Source organism: Amaranthus tricolor, chromosome 14 (genome assembly GCF_026212465.1).
Source record: "Amaranthus tricolor cultivar Red isolate AtriRed21 chromosome 14, ASM2621246v1, whole genome shotgun sequence".
Classification (NCBI taxonomy): Eukaryota; Viridiplantae; Streptophyta; class Magnoliopsida; order Caryophyllales; family Amaranthaceae; genus Amaranthus; species Amaranthus tricolor.
The window spans coordinates 9,515,258-9,525,887 of NC_080060.1; positions in this window are offsets into that span (position 1 = coordinate 9,515,258).

The following is a 10,630-nucleotide window of genomic DNA, read 5'->3' on the forward strand; positions in this document are numbered from 1 at the left end:
CTAACTTTTTTTCCTCGTTTTTTCATCCTATTTTATGCTGCGTAATTGAAAAAACGCAGCATATGTCACGCAGCAAATAAGATTTTTTCCACTAGTGCTATATGATAAAATATCATCATTGGTAGGACGTATAATAACAAAGGTAGTAGTATATTTGACTTTCTACGCAAATTAATATGTCATTTTGATCATTTATATAATGAAAATACATAACTAAAAACTATAAAAAGTTAATATCAGGAAAATATGAGTTTTGAAAATTCAAACGAAAACCTAGTTGACTATTTTTTTACATATTAGTCGCATTATATAAAATAAGTTTAAATGATGAATAGTGCTATTAACCATTATATAATAAGTATTTCAGAATAGAGGAAGTTTTATATTATTTTCTCTATTTTGGTTTGTTGATTACATTTTTTTTTACACGATTTCTATAAGAATATCATTTGAGTCTTAATATCTATAAAATAATTCATAATAAATATAGCAAGATTTCACATAAATATATTTTAACTTTTTTAAATCTCTAAAAAATTATGTTTAAATTTCTCTTTTATTGTATGGTAATTTATAAACTTTATCAACTAAATAAAACGAAAAGAGCAAAATATTATTATCTATTTAGTTTAATCAAATGCTTTGTGAATTTTAAAAATATAGTTAAATAGATGGACAGTTAAAAATTTATATATATATATATATATATATATATATATATATATATATATATATATATATATATATATATATATATATATATATATATATATATATATATATATAAATAAAATAGTGAAAGTATAATAGTGAACTCAATTCATGAGATAAACTTTGCTAGTTGGACCAAGACTATGCTTTTTTGGTCTTAGAAGAACCTAAGATGGGAAAGTGAGGGTCGCTATAATTAAGTGAAGAAAAGCGCTTTTCTAGTTGCCTTATATGCTTGTAACTTTAGTATTTTCGGGTGAATTCAAAATTAAATTAAATGATGTCACTGTATTAAGTATTGTTTTAAAAAAAGTCATCATCATCCTACTCAATTTATCCCGCTCACAGAAAAACTATAAACAGGGTTTGGGAAGGGAAGGGCGGCGATAATTCATATCCATAAAGGAGAGCGCGACCAAAGGAGTCCCCCAGCTCAAGAAAGATATACTTAGCTTGTTAAATGTAATCAGTTAACTACATTAATAAAAGTTTTTTTACCATATCTAAATTAATTATAGTTATTTATAGGTAGAATGTACTGAATATGATGATAATCTGCCACCGTTAGTAATCATATTTGGTTTGAATAAAGGGAAGATAAACTAGGAGAGAGTGACGATGGTTCTTTGCATTTACACAGACATAGGTAAAGCCCTGGGGATGGGGCACCAGATCAGGAGAATAAATTAAAGCTTTTTTGAACTTGATGTTAAAGCCAAATTTGCTTCCTCAAAATTACCAACAAAATTGATACTTCTATTCCATTTACTAGTATGCTCTATGTTTCTCTCTGTTAAGGGGGGAAACCAATATTTTGAATTAGAAGGTTAATAATCAATATATTAACAAATTTATTTATTATATATATATATATATATATATATATATATATATATATATATATATATATATATATATATATATATATAAATTAGTTAAACTATTACAAATTTAAAATTGTGTAGATTAAAATGAAATTGAATCATAGAAAAAATTATATTCAACAAATGAAGTTGAAATTTCCTTATAATTATCCATTTAAAAAAAATCATGTGTTTTGGACTTCAAAATTCCCTTACTAAGTCGCTAAAAAACAATATTAATTAAAATAGTAAAAATATAAATACACACGCACTAAAAATAATGAATGTAAAATTATGAAAGATAACAATACTAACAATATAATATAAATTTATTAGTTTATTAAAAATTTATAGTGTAAATTAGGATTTAAATCCTTAACTAACAAATGTGTTACTCTAACTATTGATCTATAGTAATTTTTATTATATTTTTATACTCTTTAAACTATATATCATATAGTAGTATTAATATGAGGGCCAAAGCTAAAAATACGAGGATTGCATCTTCGACAAGGGGGTCAGGCCTCTCCGGCCCCACTTAACTTCGCCTTTGGGCATTACCGTTTGCTTTTTAACAGAATTATGTTAGAGAATAAGATAAAAAATACATAGATGATGTAAATGAGTAATTAAGATGAAAAAGGATAATAAATTTGTAGATAAAATTAAAAAAGAAGAATATAAAACCATTGCCAAAAATGAAGATGACGCAAAATTAATGAGACGGAATAAAAAATGAAAATTTGGCCTATTTGAGACGGAGTAATTAACAACAAATATATTTTCACTTTAGTCAACAAAAATACTTTAGGCAAAGTGTGAGTTGTCCTTTAGCAAGAAAATGCAAGTTGAGCATGTCATCATCATATTTAAAGTATTTCAATTATTAGAAACTATAATCAGGGTGTGACGGGAAGAAAGGCGATAAGGTGACAACCCATACTCATAATAGAGAATGCGATCAAAAAGTTTTAGGTTCGAGAAAAGTCCTCCGTATTACAAATAATAATATAGAAAATAAAATACAAATACACGATGATGTTTGAAGTGTCTCCTTTGTGTATTGACAATGGACTCATTGCTTGAATGAGCCACGAAATGAATAACACCGTAGAGAAGATTAGTTTGCAACAGTAACGTCACCCGAAAATCCATTTATGAATTATATCTGATGGTTATCAGTTTATAATCAAGTGAAACATTAGTTCATAACAACACAACGCTCCATGAAATAAAGTTTTGCATCACGAATAGATACACTATTCTAATCTACTCGAACGACCACTATAGGTGCTCGAACGAGCATGATCTAAATCCATTTTCAAAAACTTTCTGACACGAAAATCTCAAACTGCTCGAACGAGCACTTAATGGTGATCAAATTAGCAAATGCCAAAAAATCAAACAAAAGGCTTTGAACACTAGTGGCAAAAAAACGTATCTGCTGCTAATCATTTGCTGCAGTTTTTAATATAAGCAGCAATAAATAGGAAAAAGAATTAGAAAAAAAAAAAAGTCAACAAATGTTGCGGTTTTCTAGTTGCCCGCAGCATATAACCTTATGGATCATCAAATGCTGCGGTTTTTGCTTTGCCCGCAGCATATAACCTCTTCAAAAACTCGACTTTTAACGTTAAAATGCAAAACATTCATCTTCATTATGCTGTTTCATTAAACTACCAGCGACTGTTTCATTCTCTTTCAAAAACCTCTTCAAAAAACCCACGACTGTTTCTTTTCTTCAATCCTCTTCTTCATCATCTTTGTTCTTGCTCTTCTTCATCATTCTTGCTCTTCTTCATCATCTACTGCTTCAAACTGCACGACTATACGTACATTGTTGTTGCTCTTCTTAAACCCACGATGTTTGGGCTTAGTTCTTGCTCTTCTTCAAGGTATAATTTTTTAAAGCTTAGTTCTCAAACCTATTGTTGTTCAAGCTTCACTAATTGTGTTTTAGGGCTTAGTTTTTTTATACTAATTCTTTTTTTTTTATTTAATGTATAGGTTATACACAACCCAAAACACACGAAATTTTAAGGTATAATTTTCATTTTGATAATGAAAATTAGGTTTAAATTTATCATAATTTATCAATGTGTATGTAGTTGTTGTTTTTAAATTTTAAATTTATCATACATTTTATGTTTTGTTATATTTTTAAGTAATTTCTTATGTGTATGTAGTTGTGGTTTTTAAGTTTTAAATTTATCATAATTTTTTTATAGTTTGTAAATTAGGTTTAATTAGGGTTGTTTATGGTTAAATTTATTATTACTTGGGTTAAAACAATCTTCTTATTAAAATATACATATTTTTATAGATTATGATGGTTTATTATTAATATAGTAAATTAGGATTAAATGAATGATTATTACTTAATTTTGTGGTTAATTAGAGTTCGTTAAGTATATATGTTAAAAGTTGTGTATTAATTTTGTTTTGAATTAATTAATCACACTAATTAGGATGACAAAAGATCGTTCTTGGATGTATGGAAGCATTGAATCTTCAGAATTTATTGATGGCGTATTAGAGTTTTGTAGTATTGCGGTTGAACATCAAATTAGGACGGGGGAGTTGGTTTTATTTCCCATGTGTTACTTGTGCAATGTATCAAAGGTAGATAGTGTTCATATCCTTAGGGAGCACATACTTCGACGTGGGTTTAGGCCTCAATATCATGTTTTTGGGTTTGGCGTGGTGAGGAGGGAGTTTACAAAGAGAAAAGTGTTGTTGAGGACGTCAATAATGTGGCTGATGTCAATGAGGATGTAGTAGATCATGTTGATGGGTATGAGACAGATGAAGAGAATGTCGATGAGGATGTGGATCGTGTTGATGAGATGATGGAGGGAGTCGAGGATGAGTTAGGAAAACGTTATCGTGTTTTTGACTTGTTGACAGAGGCTTCTCAAAAGCCTTTGTACCCTGGATGTACAAAGTTCACCAAACTAACAGCAGTGTTGACAATTTTCAACATTAAGTCAAAGTTGCGATTTTATAGATTTTAAAGCTATTTTGGCACTTTCGCGCATAAAGTAGCTCAAACTTGGTTTGTTATGCACGAAACTTGGCACACAACACTATTTGGTATATATTATTGCGTTGAAGTGGTTAGAATTGTAAATCATAGTCATATTCTTAATATTACTTGGTAAGTTGCGATTTTATGGGTTTTTAAGCTATTTTGGCACTTTCGCGCATATAGTAGCTCAAACTTGGTTTGTTTTGCACGAAACTTGGTACACAACATTATTTGGTATATGTTATTGTGTTGAAGTTGTTAGAATTGTAAATCATAGTCATGTGCTGGAAATTACGTGCTAAGTTGCGATTTTAAGGGTTTTTAAGCGTTTTTGCAACTAACATTTATTTTCTCTTAGTGCTTTCGACAAGCTTATAATTCCGTTGATTGCGGCAACTACACTCTCAAATACATGGAGGATATCTTACAATCCGTGAAGGAGGTTGGAGTCGAAAACATAGATGCCGTAAGTATTTGTTACGTTCTTAAATTATAATATATATTATATATTTACTATTATTGGTAAAATCTAATGTTTATGTATCTTTTAATTTTATATTATATTATAGGTTTTATACGACATTCCAAGGGAAACACGCCCTTTGAGAGATAGGGAAATACGCTCATTGAAAAACAAAATTGCTGCGTATCTTGCTAATTTTTGTTCTTGGTAAATAATGTAATTAGTTTAGATTTAGGACTTTAATTTGTATATGTACATATTATTATATTATATATACAATCGAGAGTTTACAAATAGATTATTGGTGTTAATTGGTGATTATCATTGGATTAATCATTGTTTATTACATTGTACATTATTGGATTATTTAATAGTATTAAACAAAAAAAGAAAAAAAATAAATATAAATGCTGCGGGCCTCCTTAAAACCGCAGCATTTAGTCATACACTATATGCTGCGGTTTTAAGGAGGCTCGCAGCATATAGCGTATGACTATATGCTGCGGTTTTTGGGATGCCCGTAGCATATAGTGCACTTTTCTGCTGCGGTTTAAAATCACAGCATTTAAAATAGGTCATCTGCTGCTATCACTAGTGCTTGGGGCCAAAACCGCAACATATTATGACCAAAAAACCGCAGCAAATAAGGTTTTTTCCACTAGTGGAAGCAAACTGAAATAGCCCAAAAATTAGCCGCTTAATTAATTGTAATTAATTAAGTGTATCTGGGATTAGTATTTCTTAAGCGTGATATTTTATTAGGACTTAGTAAAATATCTTAATACATTTGGGTATTAGTCGTGATTATTTTGGGACACAAAGTAAGTTATATGATAAAAATTTGATATAATATTATTTTACAGATGATAATTTGTTTTATTAATTTTTTTAACTCGTAATTAAAGTTTTCTTCATTTTATTTAAAGTGACATTTGAATAAAGTAAAATAATAAGACTATTTTATTTTACCCACAATATTTATTTTAGTCAAATATTTTTTGCAATATAGGATAAAATATACAATTACGAATTTTAAGTGGTATTGTTATTTATTGAGAAGTATTAAATTGATTTGTGGTTAAAGACACATAATAATATATGTGTAATCAAGATAGGGGTTTTGGTGACACATATGATGATATGTGTCATTTAGAAAAAAAAAAAAAAAAAAAAAAAAACGCGGCTTCACCTAGAAAAACAAAACAAAAGTTTCTGAAAACCTTCTTCATCTACTTTCCTTGATAAATAATTCATGCAAGCTAGATTCTAAGATCATTGAGTTAACCTCCTTCCCATTTGTATCTCATTTTATGTGTTCTCTATTTTATTACAAAGAAAGGTAAATAACAAAGTTCATTCATTTAACTAGTTTATTTCCCCTCTGTAATCCTCCATTTTCGAGCATCTTCTGGTCGTTTTCATGTTCTGTTGTCTTATATGAATTGTAGAGCTCCGAGTCATGGTCGCGTGAGCACTTGAATCGCCCAAAATGTGTTCATATGAGAGAGTTATGTACAAAATACTAACAGACTGTCATGAAAATCGATAATAATTAATTATGAGATTAATTGTTCAAATTGAGATTTCAATTGGGTATTTCTTTAATCAAGTATCTAAGATTATTTTATGTTTTTTTATTAGGTAATTATGAATAGTATGAGTTTGTTGAGTATTATTGATGGTGATGTAGAAAGGGAGGTTGGATTGTTATCTTTTGGCGTTATAAGTTGATGTATACAAGGTGTTTGTTCAAATGCATCAATGAAGTTCTTTGGTTTTCTAATCTGATTTTTTGGTTGAAGAATTTATTCATAAAGATAACCTACAAGCAAACTACTTTCTTTTAAATTTAATTTACCTATTTTAACGTTCAAGTTATGTTTTATAAGGTGTTGTAAACTGCTGTTGTTATTTGAGTAAAATTGTATAATTTTTGGTGTTTGAAATTTTGAATTTTGACTTTGTTTGACCTTGCTTCTTGTCCTTGATCAAATTATGTTTTGTATGTTCACAGCTTTATAAATATGAGCTTTTAAATATATTGTACTATGAAAATGAGTTATGGTTATTGATTTTAAAGAAAAATCAAGTGATTTATTGATTCGTTTTATATTAAAATGTTCGACATTGAAAAATGTCCATTTTTGGGAATTGGCAACAGATATTTATATCCGGATTACTGTGAAATCCTATAACTTGTTAATAGGTAATGGTTATTCGAATCGGTCTCAAGCCCCCGATCCCGTTTCGTTTTTGCAAGAACCGTATTTTCGGTGATGACGATCACCCGTGTTCTCAGGAGTTAGATTAAGGCTACTTCCTGACGATCCATATATATTCCCATATTTTTAAGTGTTATTATCTTATTGATTTAATATGGGTTTTGATTAAATACGTTTGGTATATAAAGTTCTGTTTGTTTTGCAATGAAATCATATGTTTCATTTGTCGTATTGTTCGCTATTGACTTATAAAGTAATAGTTGTATTTTGATTTTGCTATTAACTTGTAAAGTTATAGCCGTGTTTTGATTCGTTATGAACTAAAAGGTTCATAGTCGTATTTATGTCGATACCAAACGGTGTTTTTAAAAGAGTTTGGATTTGGATAAAATAATGTTTTAGGTAGTCACCAATTGAGCAAAGAATTTGATTGGAGATTTTGTTAATGACTTGTATATAAATGTGATAGTTTGTCGGATTACTCAACGATTCAATTGTTGACAGTCTTTGATGGGGGCCTATCCCTTATGGGGATAGATCCATTTTCAGGTTAGCTCTGATGTGGAGAGGATGTCTACTTGTATTGTGTGTTATGTGCGAGGCGAGGACTTCTTTTTGAAATACAAATGTAAATTAGATATTTGTAAATTAAACTGCAATAATTTTATAATGTTTTGTAAATAATATTCACTTAATTATGTAAAGAGTTTTAAATACTCCAATATTGGTTTACTGTGGCTATCGAGCCACAAGTCGGATTCAGCCCAGACTTCTATGAGTCTTCCGTTATACTTTGTAGACAATACTATTATATTGTTTACGCTGGTTTGGGCTGTTTCACAAACTGCCAGGCCAGATAGCAGTGCTCGAATGAGCCACAAAGTGCTCATGAGCATCACTATGCTTAGGGATGGCAATGGGTCGGACTCGGCTCGGATTATACATACTCCGACTTTGCTCCGGATTTTATACAAACTTTTTTTTTTTCAGTCCACCTCCACTCGGAGTCGGATTATGCATACTCCAAGTTTGCCCCGACTCGGACTCTCGGACCTCCAACGAAGTCGGATATGGAGTCGGATTATTATCAAACTTTATCGTTGTGATATTGTACTAATGATTTAAAGCATACGAAGTTAACAAGATATATTTTTTAAATACAATTTAACAAAAAAATATGTACTTTGAATTCAAGTTTAACATGAGAAATATTCCTAATACTACAATTTAACTAAATTTTCTCGCATTTTGATTTGGTGTATTTTATTTCTCTTGATCTGATTTGTCGTATTTTAATTGATTGATCTAAATAAAAATACCAAGTAGTTTTTCAAAATCGAAAATTACAACTAGTATGAGAGAGAGCTTGAATTAGTCACGTCTAGAGTTTTAAAGAAACAAAATATTGGGTTAAAAGTTAAATTCAAAGTCGGATTTCCTTCATGGTCGGAGTCGGGTTGGAGTGTCGGATTTTTAATAAGGTCAAACTCCGGTCCGTCTCTAACTCGGATTCGGATCGTGAAGTTGGAGTTGGAGCCGGATAACCTTTTCCTCGGATCGAGTTGGATTCGGAGTGAATTGTCATCCCTAACTATGCTCGAACAAGCATGACCTTGCTTGAATGAGCAGCACGCTCTAGCTCCGTCATTTGGTTCTCGTTGTCACTTTCTTAATTTATTATTTACGCCTTTCAATTATGTCCGACATGCTCTAAATACTTAACACTTCAAATAATAAGTTCTTGCAATGAAAACAACTTAGAAGCTTTTAGTCTTCACATTTCAATAGGAGTATAATTAAGTTGAGTTATGCACACTTAACAGTTTGATAATATATTCAAACGAATGTACACTTGAGGTCTTTTTTAGTCTTGAGTTTTATTATATAGAAGTAACATTGAGAATTTTAAGCATTCTCAAATGTTTAATTAACATTAGCTTTTGATATTTTTTCATAGGACCAAAAATAATATTTCGTTTAAGGCCTTGAAAATTTCATCATTAGAGTTATTTTCTCTTTTTTATGTAAAATTCTCTAGTCTACACAAATTAAAAATAATACTCCCTCCTATTCAGCTTATGTGTCCCATTTTCTTTTATGGTTAAGTCACCTTAATTGTTCCATTTCTATTTTTGGTATGGGTTTTGACTTTTATGCCCTTAGTAACTTTATCTTATTTTCAATTATACCCTCCATTACCCATACTAATTTTCCTCCCTTGCATTAAAAACCCATTATACCACTCTCTTTCCTACCCTTAGGGTCCCACTTTTAACTCTTCTTTAAATCCGTGAAAAGTCAAATGAGACTCCTAAGGTGAATAGGAGGGAGTATCAAATTAATTGCGAGAATATAAACAAAAATTGTACAATATCATTGTCTATTATTACCTTCATTTAAAAATATTTGTCATTAATAGCAATATTTTTGTGAAGAAATATCACAAGTATATTAAAAACGGACAAAATAGTTTTATTACAAAGTGCAAGAATAAAATTCTTATACCAACTACATATCATGTTTTGTTTAGTTTGGTCAACATTGTTAATACTGAATATCATAGCTCCAACCTAACTAATCATGAGTGGGTATATCAAGTATATCAAACATAGTTGCAGAATTATTTTTAGGTCGTATACATATTGATGACCTAGCTATTATTTGCTTCGCTTTTCATCCGTCAACTATAAAAATTAGGAACAAGAAACTACTTGACATATAATATTTTTAAAAAAAATTATCTAATATAATTAATTTTTAAAAAAACTACCTTACATGACTCAAACGTTTGTAAAATAAAATACTGCTATTTGATTAAAATCGTCTGTTGACTGCTTATTACGAAGATATTTAGTAAAATTTTGTTGACTTCTTATTATTTATAAGAGTAGATATGGGTCGAAAAAACCAATAATCAATGAAAAACCACTCGTAATAGCTTTTGAATTTCAGTCGCTCTTGCGAGCGACGGTCTAAATATGAAATTGATAGCCCAATCGACCCAATTATAGTTTTCCTCATAAGTGATTAATATTTAATCTATTTAACGTCATAATTAATATCTTTAAGGTCCAAATTTTATTTTTTTTATAAGTTATAACTAATCATAATTAATCACTTTAAGGTCTAAAATGGATTACTTTTAGATCAAAATTGAATTTTTTTTTAAAATTATTTTCAATAGCATTCATTGAATCAATTGGCAAACATAAGTCGAGATCGACGCTTCCTCTACCTTCACATCCAGTGTAAGCAAACACTACAACTTCAACTACAACTTTATTTTCAAGTCCATTATGAACAAAAGCTGTTGGGAGAAGAGCAATACCACTATTATTGATTG